General features: G+C 44.0%; 1 long non-coding RNA gene across 1 annotated transcript; it reads right to left on the bottom strand.

The window, feature by feature from the left end:
- Positions 1-8,618: 8,618 nt before the first annotated feature.
- Positions 8,619-9,017, bottom strand: LOC135367474 (uncharacterized). The gene is made up of 3 exons (XR_010414475.1): positions 8,929-9,017; positions 8,750-8,788; positions 8,619-8,656 (listed from the first exon to the last, which is right to left on the bottom strand). It is a non-coding gene; the product is annotated as an uncharacterized LOC135367474 (long non-coding RNA).
- Positions 9,018-16,591: the final 7,574 nt, after the last annotated feature.

Raw genomic sequence — 16,591 nt, forward strand, 5'->3', positions numbered from 1 at the left:
CCTGTTGGTCAGAGCCCTAACGAGCAGTTCAGTGTTTTCCCTCACACACAAAGGCAAGAAAGATGCTGCTACTCTCTTTCAATCAGGAAATACTGACTTGTTGCAAGGAGTATGACTTGTTGAGGATTTCTTGCTAGTTCTCATGACAGGCAGAAACAGCTGTTAAGGCATTTGGGCACCAAGAAGTGTGTGCATAGATTCTATACATGGCACCACAGCTGGGTCATTCTATGAGATTGTAGTGTACTGACACTAAGTATATTTTGGTAAAAAGCATCTGTTGCAGTTTAAGGAAACAATACCATCAGTCAGGGGCGCAATCACAGATGCAGTTGTCTCGTTATATTGCATGACAGTACTCAGTACTTGAGAGACGTAAACAAACACAATAAAGCATAAACTGATTAGAATGGCAGAGTGATCCTGTTGGTACATAGCTAATATGAAGAAATTGGAGCTGTAAGGACAAGGGACATAAAGAACACACATACACAAGACTGGTCTCTTTTCCTTACAGCTCCAATTTCTTCGTATAGCTATATACCAACAGGCCCACTCAGCCATTCTAATCAGTTAATGCTTGATTCTGTGTGCCCATTTCTCTCCAGTAATGAGTACTCTCCTGCAATATGACGAGACAACTGCCCACGTAACTGTGCCCCTGACTGATGGTATTGTTTGTTAAGCTGTAACAGATGCTTTTTACCATGAAAGTATAACATCAGTTGGGATTGCACGCATTGCCTTGGTGAGCTCAAAGCCGTTGCGTGTATTCTTGTGAATGATTTATCTTAGGAAGTGTACACCCTTACAACAAGCATTAGCAAACTCTTTATGGCTATACATAATGCATAATTATTTAAGTAGATGAAAGGAAAAATACATTGCGATCACACCAGTACCAACAGGCCCAATCCAACATTTTGTCTTCATCACACCAGCTGAGTTGTCTTCTTTTGTTATTTTTAAATTTGTCATGCACATCAGTACACCTTGTTTATTCAAGTTCGCTACTATCTTGTCTCGTGCTAGTGCTGGCTATAAGTGTGGGGGGTTCTATGGGGACTTTACATGTGGAAGGTGTGTGTGTGCCTGCTTCTGTTTGCTGCTAGTGTGTCACTCCAATGAAGAAATGCGACACCCTGGTGTTTCGTAGACTTTTGTCCCTAGCTGTACAAATATTGATGCAGCTTTGCAGCCGGATTCTAAGAGCCTGCCAAGCAGCAGGAAGTACACCCAGCCATTCATCCATTCTCTTTAATTCACGTTTAAAGACATTCATACCTACGTCATTTACTCATGAATGCAGCATTGTCATGTGACAACACATGATAGTTCATTAATACTTTGAACATGCATTGAGCTTTATGTCTTTGGTTGGGCATGAAACAATGAATCTTTGAGTGAGCATACCATTTTCCCAATTGCAAAACATCAAAAACAGTTTATTAAAATGGCTTATGTCTTGTGCCATCTTCAATTGATAGGATAGTATTACAAGGCTTGTATCCATGAATCGGTCTTAACAATAATAATTGGGTCCCGTTTTCACGATATCCCAAAAAACCCTTAACCTCGCTAACAATGTTCCTAGGCTGGGGCCACATGAACTCACTCGGGTATGATCCGTATGGTTTCTGGGCATTGTGCTCCATGAAAATATCGGGTGGCAACACCATATTCACTTTGTTAAAAGGAGAACTACGTCTGGTGTCTTCAAGCTTGCAAAGCTCAGATCCTGTTAACGTTCTGTGTGCTGTCGTTTATCCATAATCACAAGCATGGAAGGGCGTTGGAGAAAATGGGGGGGGGGGTCATTATTGTAGTTAAGTCACTACAGCTTAACATATCACTTCCGACATCGCAAGGGCACCCCCTGTAGGGGCTGTCACTGCACATGTGGGGGGTGTAGGGGGGTCTGGATAAATCACTGTGTGCGCACCGCCCTTATCCACTCACCATATTACCTCACATATACCTTCAACCATTTCTCCTGACCCAGAAGTGGGCACCGCAGATTATTCTTTTTTTAGATCCTGATGAGCTTCTCATTTGCTTTTCTCCATTACCACATCCTCAATGTACACCCCCCAGCTAGTGAAGTATAAAGTAGCTCAGGCTATGTACCAGCCATTTTACACACCTTCTAGTCAACTTCAGTTAGCCATGTACAATTATACCACACCCTTCTTTCAGGCATGAGCACAATTCTGGTTTCCTACTTACCACACTAATTTCGGCCCTTTCTTCCTTTTGTCCTTGGGTAGTTAAATTTATAACGACACCCCTCAATGCCAGAGTTTCTCAAACTTTTCTAGTATGTGACCCCTTTGGGTAGCACCAAACCTACAATGACCCCCCACCTTTACCTTCACCCTACCTTCGGAAAATTAACTTTTTTTTCAATGGTGCAGATACATTTATATTGCAATTTAATCCTTGCATAATGCTACATACACACCTGCATTGGCCCCGCGTAAAGAACGCACAGGACAAGGGCACACAAATTTCTTTAGGCGAGCAGGGAAAAGGCTTAAGACCTCAGGAATAATCACAGAGTCACCGCACATCGCTACGCGGCTAACATAAGATGACGACAACAACATACTAGCGGAGGGTAAAATTTACAAGGCACTGCTAAACAAATCCAGACATGCCACAGCGCATGGAAAACATGTAATGGATATCTCCCAGTTGACGTCACAAATCAGGAAAAAAACACATACACACGCGCGCACACACACAGAGTCAGCAGCTCAGGAATGCATAAGGAGACATGCTTTATAGGAATCTCTACTCCTGGCTCCAGATACTAGCATTTCTGCTCAAATACCCACAACTGCAAGATTAAGCACTGCTTACTTCTTCAACATACCGTGCGACTAATGACATCTAACAAACAAACAAACAAACCCACTTCTCATGAATTCAGCTTTACCAAATGGCTTTCTTCTGAGTAAAAGCAGTGAAAGAAGAAAAGAGCCATGAAAAATTACACGCACTTGTGCTTGAATAGCTATAAGAGAAAAAAATAAAATAACGAGGCACACGCTAATAAACTGTGACAAAGACACCCATTTCTGCTATCAAATAATTATTGCATAATGCTAAATACACAATTGCATTGTCCCTGCGTGAAGAAAGCACAGGACAAGGGTACACAAAACGAATTGGGAAAATCACTTCTACTCGCGCAGCATAAGGCGATATACGCTGATTTTTTTACGGGTGAAAATTGCAATAAGAAGGCACTGCTATGCAGGTGCAACAACCCTTATTATACCAACATTTCATACAATGCCAGATAAATTTATCACTCGAGTCACACGAAAAGGCATACACAAAGTACTTACTGGTTAAGTGGGGTCACAGCTGCAGAAACACAAACACTCACTAACGTTTGTCACACACACAACACAGACACAACGAGCGACAGTGAAAAATAAGAAATTACACGCACTTCTGCTCGAATAGCAAAGTGTCAAGCATGACAAAACACATTTTCTACCACCAGAAAATTATTAAACAGAATAAATATTCGCTGAAATTAAGCTTGTGTGGCAAACACACAGCCTGAGGAACACACCCATTCACTTCTGCGTCCTGAATGTCTTATACAGGCGTGAGCGATTCGATAAGAATAAAGCACGCTGCTTGGAGAAAGCCTATACATCATGTGTAGCTCACCCTACTGTATTGAAAATGCGATAAACCTTATTTTTCAAACAAAAATTTCTCTCAGTAGGCATAATATGTGGTAATATCGACAATATCACAAAGTCAAACACAAGAATCTTACTTGTCAAGTGGGGTCCCTGGTTCAGAAAAGCGCGCGCGCACACACACACACACATACACACTCACATTTTCACACTCACAAACACAAAATATATTCACAGCCACATAAATTTGTATTATTCCTCATGTCAATAATTATCCAACCAGCGTCAAAACGGGGGAAACGCACATATGCAAATACGAAACAATAGGCGCCTTCCCGCCGGATGTAATACGATATCACCAGTCGACCGTCGCAACGCAAAAAAGAAACACAGCATCGCAGGAACGCATGTTGTCTATACATCCAAGAAGAAAAACAGCGTGCAGCAATTATAATACAGAAGGGGATCCGTTTCTTTGTATTTTTGTTTGCTTGCATATGAATATTTCACAAGAAATACTACAGAGTGTAAGAGGAGAACAGCATTCGCTACTACACGCTGTAGCTCTGATCATTTTTAAACCAAACCAGTTTTCATATGTTCATAAGCATACTACCATTCACTAAATATGGGAGTCACTAATGATTCTAATACGATAAAATATCATTCCATCATCATTGATTGCAAACTTCACGCAAGAATAAGCAACTGCTGCGCGTCGTATTTTCTTATAAGAAACACAATAGACTCGATCTCGTCGTGTTAAACACCAACAGCAACGAAGACTAGGTAATTTTGTATTTATTTTTGTCGTTTCCAGCGACTCATTGTGCGAGTCATCAAAAATTAAAAATTTCTGATTTGCTGCTGTTAAAGTGGCTGGGCGAACATCTCAGATCCGTTGGCTGTGCCTTGGCGTTCGCAAAGTTAGTGTCTCGAGCACCACTGCGCCGAGCTGTGACCATAGCCCAGATAACACAGATACACCCTGTGGACTCCCTCAGGATGTCAGCATGGGATGAAGTTGATATATGCCAGGGATGTCACAAAATGGTCCTCCGTGTGTCATAAAAGTGTCAAAGTGAGACTCCCAATGACATCCTCAACATGTCCCTGGGCAGCCACTGTGAACACTCACAGCACTCTCAGGGGACAGGTGTGGGCAACCCTAGCTGTGCATTCCGTGCAGTTCAGTTTCTTAATTTACCAATGTATGGGTCTTAATAGTGGTTCTCCATGTAATAATACTTCGATTATATCTGAATCATACGCCCCTTAACATGCGACTATATGTGCCACAAGAATACGCATAAGTAATACAGGAAAATCTTTTATTACATATAACCTCAGTTTCAACGTTCTCAAAGTACATATTTCTTTATTGATGCAGACTTATTCAAATTGATTAAAGGTGATACATTTGTAAGGAATCTGAGCAATTAAAACTGACTAGACATGCTGCCTTACTTGGCACTATCACAAAGCCAGATAAATAAATTCTGTGCATCGTACAAGACAAAAATATGTGTTGCAGGTATCCAGTCTCCAAAGGTGGGCCTCCCACTCATAAGGTACTTCTTGCTTTTTCAGCAAGTGAACAACGCTAGACAGCATTTCATATAAAAAAAAAACAATTATGTATGCCATTAAGAACAAAAATGACATGAGAAAGGAACGAATGCGATGCAAAAGAGTTGGCGCGAGAACGGCTAGAAGCTTCTGCAACACTGGACGTTCTGTGTAGATAGCATGTCCCACTGCGCAAACACATGAAGCAAAACTAACTTGAATGTACAGGGTGCTCCACAAGAGAATGTCACTCAATTCCTGAAACCAGGTTTTACTTCGAAAAATCATGAATCTACACGGAATACACTCATACAGACTTTTGCCACAGATTGAGGCCATTTGAATTTGTGTCGCACCTTAATGAAGCCAGTGTGCATAATTGAACTAAAAATGACTGCCAAGCAAAGGAATGCTTGGGATGTTTTCAGATGGGATGTTTCAAGATGTTTTGAAACGTGCTTTCAGAGCCACAACACACTATTCCAATCAAATTCGCATGGTTTTTCACAGGATTTCTATAAAAATTTGGAAGCTGAAGGTCAGTCGCTGGCGGAAGCATGCTCAATGATTTTTTTACGTTTGCGGAACTGTTCATGCTGCGGAACTGAATGCGTGGCAAGGCCATTGATTTGAATAAAACTGCTTTATGCTTTTTGACTGCCCCTCGATAGAGGCGGTGCCAAGAGTTCCGCAAAAGCAAATTTCACCGGGCATGCTTCGCCCAGCGACTGATTTTCGGCTGCAAAATTTTTGTAGGGATCTTGCGAAAAACACTCAATTCTGTTGGGAATAACACATCATGCTCATAGGTTTCCGAATTAAGGAAAGAATGCATTGTCGCTGGGGAAGAACGATGCTGCCTTTGCTTAACACTTTTTAGAGCTTACTTATGCAAATTAGCTTAATACGTCACGAATGCAAACGGCCTCAATCTGTGGCAAAAGTCAGTATGAGCCTTCAAAATAGTTTCATAACTTTCTTAAGTGTAACCTACTTTTAGGAATGGTGTGACTTCTTGTGAAATACCCCTTATGTAGATCTCATGGCTGTGTGTTACACACAACCTGCTCTGCAGGGGACTGAGAAACAAATGAACATGGTTTGCACCTACTCAGTGCTTATGATAAAAAAACATACTTGGTTGGGAAGCTTCTTTTACAATCTTTAAAAAATGTGATGCATTACGCATTTCCCTCTCAAATTCAAGAAAAGCACGGCCAAAAGAAAATTATAAATCATGCCACCCGCTCCTACAGACCAGATAATATGCGTGCAAAGCATTTTTACATCATTTGCTTGAGAATTAACTAATCTGGCATATGTTCTGCAAACGGCTGTGATCAAGGCTGCTCCATTGAAAAGCCCTCCATGCGGGGTTCATCCACGTGGCCTGAATTCTTGCGGTTAATTCTGTCCTTGGCATGGCGAACCCAAGTCATGATTGCTTTTTCGGTTTCAGCCACAGTCCCGCAATTCGGAGTCCTGCTTATGGCACCTGCAAGAGCAATTTCAAGATGTTTTATAAGCTCTATTTTTACATTGATCATTCTGATCAACACGGTGGAACGTAACTGTGCCGAGACCGAAACACGCACGGACTGAACACAACATAATCTTTCGAACATGAACAGTAGAAAGTGTCTGTCCCTTCGTGTTCCCTAGTCTCGGGGTTTTTACATTATGCATCATCTTCACCAGCTCGCTTGCTTCCTAGCCATTTTTTCTTAGTAGAAATATGGCAGTTGTCAAAAAAGCAAGGCAGCAGTTGGATCTGAACATCAGTCTGCTTTCCGCCGTCTTAAAGCAGAAAAGAGCATGGGCCAATTAAGGCACTTCACCAGCGATTAAGAGGTGTGTGATACAAATCTGGCTGCTGTCTGGCTTTTTCAGTGGTTACCATATTTGTATTGCTAATTCTTCCGCACAAGGTACTTCTCCTACCACTCCTAAACTGTTTTCTTGTCCCGATCCCAACATGACAGTGCATCGTGGGCTTGTGAAAGAAATAAGCGAGTTATCTGTCTACTATCCATTGTTAGCAGAGCCTTACTAAAACTGAATAATGCAAACTGCGTGACTTGCATGCATGGACAGTATTAAAGATCCAGGTATCCACTGCCCCACAACCAGAGAACTCCCAATCAGACACCAACAGCTGCAACAGTAGCCACTAGGCACATGCGAAACGAACAGCTGTGAAGCAGAAACGAACTATTCATTGGACACGACATAGCAGCTGTCAACGGATGTGGGCGAAGCCCGCTCATTAAAAATTTGAAATGGGTGACCAATGCCGCAGCGGGGAAACAGAGACCGGGATGTTTGAATGTAGAACCAAACAGGCCAGTTGCACAGGTCTGGTGTTTCCCCGCTGAAACACTTAAATCGCACCAATTACCTGCTCCCGATGTGAAATAAAAGGGTGTCCAGATCGTGCCTCCGTCATCACACTCATATAGATTTGGTTCGGGTTTCTTTAGATCTTGGTATACTTACGGCAGATCAGACTGGAACATTGCAATGATTTGAAGTTTCGTTTTGCACTAGCCACTTTCCAACTGAACTGTGCTGCCACATCATCTGTCAGCAGCTGACACAAAATCCTTCGGGCTCTGTCACCATTGCTGCTACCTCCTAGGTTAATTATATGCCGAACCTGTGAAACCATACAACATACAAGCAAATATCAACGTGGGGCTACCATGTAGTGTACTGAGCAATTCCCGGGATACTTTATTTGGGTTTAACTTTGCCATCTTGAATGCCATGTACTGACGCCCTAAACAGGATGCAGGGCTGCTTCTCCCTTACTCAAAATGAAAGTGATGTATGCCGTGCGTTTTATGTAGGGTGTCCCAGAAAACGTGTAATTAAATTATAACAAAAAGTACCCCGCTTAAAATCATGCGTTCAACACCATTTATTCTTACTATGCCTTTGCTATCTCCTGTTGTGACTGTCATCTAATTTAAGTTTCTGGTGCCAGTTTTTACGAAACGAACTCTGAAATGTATCAAGTTAAGGTCACTCTTGTATCCCATAAATGTAAAGTTGTGCCAGATTTAATGAAGTTAATGATTATTGACAGTGATCTTGAGGAGCTATCCCTATGGAACAGACAACCGGACATCATGTGTTTTCAAGCCCGAATAGCATTGCCAACCTACAGAGGGGTGGTAGAAAAAGGGAGTTAATTAAGAGCAAAAGTGTGCTTACCAGCTTCTCCCTCTTAGCCGAGGAAAGTTTCAGCTCCTCATTGAATCCCAGGAAACTTTGGACATTACTGAAAGGCTCAGTCACCATGTCGGTCTCAGATTCCGCCGTCGGCTTCTGGAAATATGACACGATAGTATCCAGTTGCTCTGTGTGTTCGAGGAGACGAAGGGTGATCATTCTGAGGGACCGTAGTACGTTCTTCTCAAAACCTAGCAAGAGGTATTTGGGATATTCACAACAGTGTGTAAGCAAGGGCATAAGTCAATCTGTCTGCTTTGAACCTGCATATACTTGCTACTAACCTGAAGGATGTGGAGTGGATGGCACGGTGTGATGATAGCCTAAAGAGCAGAAAAACAGACTAATCACAGTGTGTATAACCCCCTCCCTTGTAACAGTCTGTCCACTGACTGACAGTGTAGAAAAAATAAGCAGTAGCAAAACAGCACGCTAGAAATAAATGGAAATAAATATGGCTCACTATCACTGTCTGTCCCCTGGAGGTGCTCAACTCTCTCGGTGTGACAGGAAGGCCCTGCTTGTGCTGACTGGATTCGCCTCACACCTTTTGCTGTAAAGATAACTTGACTATAAGAACTATGTTTTTCATTTGTATAGCTCAAGGAGAAGAACATTTTACCTAGCACAAATAATTGCACTTCTGAACATGCATATTTGCTACTAACCTGCTGTGGTATGAGCAGGTGCTAATGAAAGTGTGTTACGGTGCTCTAAAATATGAAGAAGCAGTTAGAATTATTATCGCATGCCCTTTTTCAAGAACGCCAGCAAGGAACCACATTACGCAGCAGAAATAAACAAAAGAGTGACTCACTATCACCAGCTGTCCTGTAGAGCTGCTCGACTGCTTGGCTATCGCAGGGAAGTCCTGCCGGTACTGACTGGATCTGTCCCACAGTTTTCGCTACAAATACAACTTTAGTCAGAACAGTACTCTGTTTATTGAACTCAATGACACTAACAGCATTTCAGTTTGCAGAAATAAATGTATTTTCAGCCAACACAAATTCTTACTAACCACCCCTGGGTATGATCAAGTGCAGTTGGCACAGTGTGGTGGTGGCCTAAATGACAAAAAGCATTTCGAAGTATTACTAAGAGTCTGAGAAGCACTAGCAGGGTAACCTGGCACACCAGTGGGAGCAAAACTGAAATAGATCTCACTATCACTGAATGTTCCCAGGATCGACTCGACCCCCTGGCTGTCATAGGAAGGCATTGCTCGTTGTGGCTGGATTTGTTGCACACTTTCTGTGGTGGAAACGACGTAGGTCACAATGATGTCCTATGTTTATATGCCCCCCTCCAGGGGAATACAAGAATCGTACATAAGACTAAGCACAATCCAGATGGCTACACACAACGGAACAAAACCACACAAGACGGGCTGAATCTGTTTTCTAATGTTTTGTTTTTCTAATGTTCCAATGTTGTGTGTTACCCAATAGAGGAGCACATCACATGGCAGTGTACTACCCAGCCCACAGTACTAGCAGTTAGTAATTTTTTTAATATCCTGTGCACAAACACGTTGCACCACCACTCACCAGACCCATTCCTTGCCCTGCTATTATTACTTTGAGAAGCTTGTGGGCCAGAACACTGAGCACTCCCTTGGAAAAAAGAGCAGTCGTCATCTGCAATATATGAAGTGCGCAAGTCTAACGAGCCTGAATCCAATCTTTTCATTCTGTACATGAAATTGGCACTGTTAGTCAAAATGTGGTCGTGTTACTATGTCGTTAACTCTAATCGTTATGCCAAGCTAGTATCAACGAAATGAAGGATGCACTTACTGTTGCTGCTCATAGGGCTGTATGCTGGAGGTCTGTGGTAACCTTCGCCCTCTGATCCAGGTGGGTCACGTGCATTCAGCACAGCTGAATACATAACTATAATCTATATTTATGACTACATATTCTGCATGGAACGGATATATTACGACACACAATGCTCCCACCATATTTGTGTAACCCGTTCTATTTTTATGGAAACGAGATATCATGAATTTGGACTATAACATGGTATACATAGTAACTATAATGGCATAGCTGGAGAGAAGGGTGACGGTACAGGCAAGGTGGTTCATAAAACATCGCGAGACATGAACAGTAAAAAAAAAAAAAACCTACGTGAGTTCTGAAACGTACCAAAGAAGACCTGTTGTTAAGGTTCTTGTTAAAGTGTTACAGCATTTTGACAGCAGCATAGATGCGAACAGGTCGAAACCCGAGACAGGAAGTCACCATCTAGTCAGCACTCTTCAGCTCCTATCAAGCAGCATAGATCTAATTTGTGTATCAAAATTCGGGGTTTGATTTGATTGTTGATTTGATTGTGGTTTTATTGGCGCACCAGCTACAAAGGCCATAATGCGCCAAATACCAGTGAAGACTAGTTAATTAAAAAGTACATGTGCTGGACTAAAATTTGAGTAACTGTTAGATTAGTATTTAAAATCACAAATCTTTTAAAAACCCAGTATCTTTAAAAAACCTATACACGTTCTCAAAAGGAACAAAGCTGTCATCACCCAGCAGAAGCATTGGGTGAAGGGGCAAAAAGATTCTTTAAAAGGGAGCAAAATGATGTTGACGAAGATGTTGATACACTGGACACATGATGAGGATGTGAATGATAGAAAGCTGTTCCCCACAGTGGCTGCATTCCGGTGGGTCTTCTCCTCGTAGAAGAAACCCATGCGTCAAGTATGTGTGTCCCAAATGAAGGCGGGAGGATAGCACTTCATATAGTCGATTGGACATACCAGGTGAACTGGAGCCTACATAGGGCTTGATACTATGTAATTTATTATTGGTTTGCCGGTCGCAGGTCAAACATCATGTGTTGCAGACACATCAGCAAGGCAGGTGTCCCCACGCATGATGGAACCATGTGATTTTATGGAACATTTCCTTTGATGTGTCCTCTGTGTAAAATCACCTGATCAGTCACAAATATAATAACACTTTAAACATCCACCTTTCAATCTTTGTGCCCCTGTGCCTTTAGTAGAATGACTCTTGGCCTCCTTCTGCATTTCTTCTCTCCATGTATGAAGATCTTTAACCAGTAATAATAATATATCAGTATTAACAGAATTCTCACCTGTTTCATTTTGCTGTTCCCAGTTAAGAATACAGCATGGAAATTCTGAGTAAAAACACAAGTACAAAAAATAGGAATGATTAAGCACAACTAAAGGTTACCGGTAACTGTCAGAACTACGATATTTGTTACATATTTACCGACTTATGTGAAGACATGGAACAGGTGATACAATTAGATAGTCCGAACACGCCACCGAATTAGTCGAAGACGATGGGAACTGACGTTCTCAGTTTGGAACACTGTGACATCCTTTCAGAATTAGTCGAGCTCGACAGTATGGGTGTACATTACGCACCAGACTGCCGTTTTGTGCAACAGCATCATTTGCTGCAACACCTCCAAAATAAGTGCATTGCGCGCGAATGGCATAGTGTAACAGAGTTTGACGTACCTGCCAGCGTCAGAATTTCACTCTTGCTTCTTAATTCACTTGGAAGTTGTGTACATTCGTCTGGTGCTGCTATTGCCTGGGCTGAGAGTGCAGCTTGAAAATACTGGACTGGTTGCATATCTGTAGTAACAAAGCGGCCCACGGAACAGTTTTGTACAGACGCCCTCATCTTTTCAACCAACCATGCAACTCGCAGGCGTTACTGAAACGTTCCCTCACCTGGTGAACATCGACGGGCGTCTAGTGAGGAACTTGAACGGAATACTCAGCAAATTTGCTTCACCACAACTACAAATCGCATCCTCGAGCAAACCGCTGTCTGCTAACGCATGCGCACGCGATGCGAGCAGACGGCAAGGCGGCGGTGGCAGCAAAGAACAACACGTGACGTCACTGCTGGTGCGTGCGCAGCGCAATTCATTTTCCTCTCCCGAAGGCTAAGTCTCCGTGAGTTGACACTTCTACGTGCACTGGATATCTTTGTAGCTGTCGCTCACGTCCAGCGGTTGAAGGCAAGTCGCAACGATCCAGTAGCGTTCCTGTCCAGGTTAATACCAGACTGCATAGATACCACATGCCACTCTCTGATGGCCAAGATATCGCCAGGGCATTCGTGCGCGTAGGTGTGCTTATCCTTCTCCAGCTTGATGCTCGCAGTACAGTTGCCGGCGTCCAGCTCAAGCATGCACGAGACGCGCGAGAAGAGAACGAGGTACCACATCCTTCCAGCGACGCAGTCCAAATGCTCCTTCTCATCCTCTGTATTATCTGAGGGGGAAAGAATGCCATGTGAAATCCCGCTTGTACGTCATCCACTCGAGCTTACCATATTCGCAGCTTCCGTACGGGTAAGAGTCCACGTCATTGTAGAGGTATCGTTTGTCGCCGTACGCCATCAGACTTCGTTTCCCATTTCTGATGGTGTATATGCACCGTTTCTTTCCCGCTATTAGTGAGTTTTAGTATACCGTCGATAAGGTTATCGCGCCTATCGGAACCAATCGCGGACGTGCGTGACTGAGAATCTTATCCACTGATTGGTTCCGGTTGATACGGTTCGACGCAAGCCACCTTATCAACGGTCTGCTAGAACTCTCTATTGACACCTGTTCGTGTGATCCGCTAGTGTGCTTGAAAGGGTATCGTGGTACATATCATGGAGCAGGTTAACGATGAAAGATGAAAGTCACTGAAAAGGTTATCTATCTGTAGGACTCGAACCCACATCTTCTGGATTACCGGTCCAGGGCTCTACCAATTGAGCTAAGCTAACACCCCTTCTCAGCGACTTCCAGGGTGAGTCATCTGAAGGAACAAACCAGACACTCTCTCTCACTCATCCTCCTTTTACTCTTACATTTTTGCTCACTCACACACACATTCATACGACGGGATCGACGCAGGCGGCAACTGATGAACATGAAAGAACTGATGTTCTGAGGCTGGAACAACATAGATGGGTCAAATACATACAAAGCCTCAATTTGCCTAAGAAATTAACGATGAAAGATGAAAGTCACTGAAAAGGTTAGCCAGCTGTAGGACTCGAACCCACATCTTCTGGATTGCCGGTCCAGGGCTCTACCAATTGAGCTAAGCTAACACGCCTTCTCAGCGACTTCCAGGGTGCGTCATCTGAAGGGACAAACCAGTCACTCTCTTTGTATGTATTTGTCCCTTCTATGTTGTTCCAGCCTCAGAACATCAGTTCTCTCATGGATGAGGTGTTTCCGCTCAGTGTTCATTTTGACCCTTTAGGTCTTGGGATTTGTTTTCCCCGGCTAATTTGATGGTACATCTTGGCTTTCAAGCATATTACTTCCTCTATGGGTACGCTACCGGTGTTACTTTTGAACGCGCCGACCCTACCGCGACTCCTCTCGCTGTACAAAGGATGATCCCGATCGAAAGAAAGAAGAAAATATAAATGGTCGGCGGCGATCGCTCGTAACTTATCTTCGTAGTCCTTGCAGAATAGGCCAAGGATCAGAGAATATGTGTCAAAGGAACAGGTAATCACCGGACAAATGAGCTTACAAAGCAAGGTTTCATAGCCAGAACGAGTATATGGTTAATTTACTCAGTTCTAAAATTCTCAAGCCAATCGGCAGGGGGAAATCGCATCGCACTTTTCTTTTGCGCATTTGTACATGACGCAATCGGGGCAAAATTTCCATTCTCACGCATTCCGCCTGACTCCCGAGGCGACTCGCCGTGTCCTCATCAAAGGCTACTCGAATATCTCGCATATTAAATTTGTTTAGCAGCGTTCTTCCGAAGACCGCATTATTTGAGACTTTATAGAAATGTTTCTCGAATATCGTGCCCGAAGCAACGCGTCCGGCAACATTGTCCTCGCTGTAGGGACGCAGGAATAGTGCCTGAAATTTTAGAATTCGGTGAATCTTCGTCACACTGGCCACTCTACAATAGAGAGCGAGCAGCGCGTAATGAACGACGTACTCGACCTTGTCCTTGCTCGTGAGCAGCAGCTTTTTGCTGTTCGCCGGCTTCGAAGAGCCCGCGCTGGAATGGCGAGAGCCATTCCTTCGGGACGACCACCTTCTCGGGAGCCAGGGGGAAGTACCGCGTCAGCGCGTGGAGAGATTTTTGGGTACTCCAAGTCGCACACGTACTCGTACCCTACGTCCGAATCCGTGGGGTGACAAATAAAATCCACGGATCTAAAATCTCCAACCCATTCGAAATCGCCGACGGGGAGGTGTTTTATTATAGCGAATCCGTAAAGATTGTTGCAATCCTCCTGTATATAGGGATCATAGCCACTGCACAGAGGGTTGTTAGCCCGCAAATGACGTCTGCTCGCCTGAAAGAGCCCGCCTCTAACACCCGATTCGATGGTTCTGTACATGTCCTCGTCGATAATCAACTCCAATTTTGCCCCATGTAATTTAGGGCGCATTGGCACGAATAGGACGCCAGAGAAACGCAATGAAGCGTAGTCGTGAAGAAGCGTTGCGTCGTAGCACAGGCATCGGAAGGGCTGCTTCACGTCAGCGTGTAATAGGGCATCCGTTTTCAGCTTAAAGTTTAAATACGTGCAGCGCATACTGGTAGTCTTCGTCGCTTATATCCTCCCCCGCGATATCGTTTCGGAAGGGGGATTTTGCCGGCAGAGCCAATTCGTGTTACACCGCGAAAGAGCTAACGTGGCTATACGGGAATACATTTTACGAAGCAAAATTTGATAGTCGTCCCCAAAGACCTGCTTCAGGGATTGGAACGCCTCTGTGCCCCCATGAATTTGACGGTTTCCTCGAGCTCCCCCAGCGACGTATTGAGGTACAGCATGGTGTCTGAGTAGGAAGGTGCCAATTTCGAATAGTCGAATTTTTTCCATGGAACTGGCCAGAATGAAATGAGCTCGATTCCACCCGACAACGTGAAATTCCCGTAGCAGTCCGGCTAAATCGTAGGCGAGATTGTGCACCATGATCGGTAATTTTTCTCTCGTCGCACACGCCACGTTACAGGGGTTGCACAGCGTCGTGATGTAATTTGTCTCGCCGACAGTACAACGCTTGGAATGGTCGTCATGCCAGACATGGGGTAGTTCTTGCGCGAACTCCCGTTTACAGTACGCGCAGTGGGTGGCAGCCGGGTGCTCAGCCCGTTGCTCGCCGTTCAGCACCATTCCGGCGGGGCAGGCGTTCAGGGCAACCATCTCGTCACGCATTTCCCTCAAAGCTTTCACACACTCCCTTCACGGAATCTTCACATTGGCGCGTCCTGATGCGCATCACCTTCGAGTAGTGGGTACACACAAGCACGGCACAGAACCTAGAGGTGACGTGACGTTGCATGCCAACACCACTGGACGCGAGTACGCTCTCCGTGTCCAACGCGGCGGCGTAATTGTATGGCTATATGTACTGTATTTTAGTAAATTCTACAAAAGTTTTGCCCGGTTTGCAAAATTCCAATAGTATTTCGTTTACGTCCGCGCTCAGACGGCGGTGTTTCGCCATGCTCTTTTCCTCGTTAAAAGCGCGTATGCAACATTCACATAGAAACACCTATTGTCTCTCATGAGCAACCGTTCGAGGGACTTGATTCGGAAAAAGTGTTCATCTATAGCCAATAAGTGAATTTTCTTTTGGCACTCCAGTCTTGGGGGTCACGACACGTGCACTCACTGATCGACGTACTCGTATACGTACACGGATATCTTGTTTTTGTCTTCGAATCCATCCAGATCAGAGTAGGAAACGAGGAAGCGGCTAGGCCACCTGTACTCTGCCGCATACTATTCTTTTTTTTTTCATCTATTCCTTCTTTGCGGGTGCAGGAGGGCGAGTATATTGCATTTATAACACTCGCCATCCTTACACGGTGGTAATGGGACATTCCTTAGCACGTTCCTACGTTTAGCCAAATGAGTGGGAAGTACCACATTGCATCCGAATTTTTTAGTTTTCACCGCCGAAATACACATTTGAACGTTTTGGACGTCGTCGGACAAGAACGCACTCCCTTCCCGCTGACAATTTTTGACGCGCCCTGTGGACTCCTGAATCATGTCCATCAAGGTATTTGCGATACCTCCATCACTGTGGACTTCGCGAGCAAGCACCAAAAATTGGGCGATGTGCGCGATTAC

Source organism: Ornithodoros turicata, chromosome 1 (genome assembly GCF_037126465.1).
Source record: "Ornithodoros turicata isolate Travis chromosome 1, ASM3712646v1, whole genome shotgun sequence".
In the NCBI taxonomy this organism is placed as follows: domain Eukaryota; kingdom Metazoa; phylum Arthropoda; class Arachnida; order Ixodida; family Argasidae; genus Ornithodoros; species Ornithodoros turicata.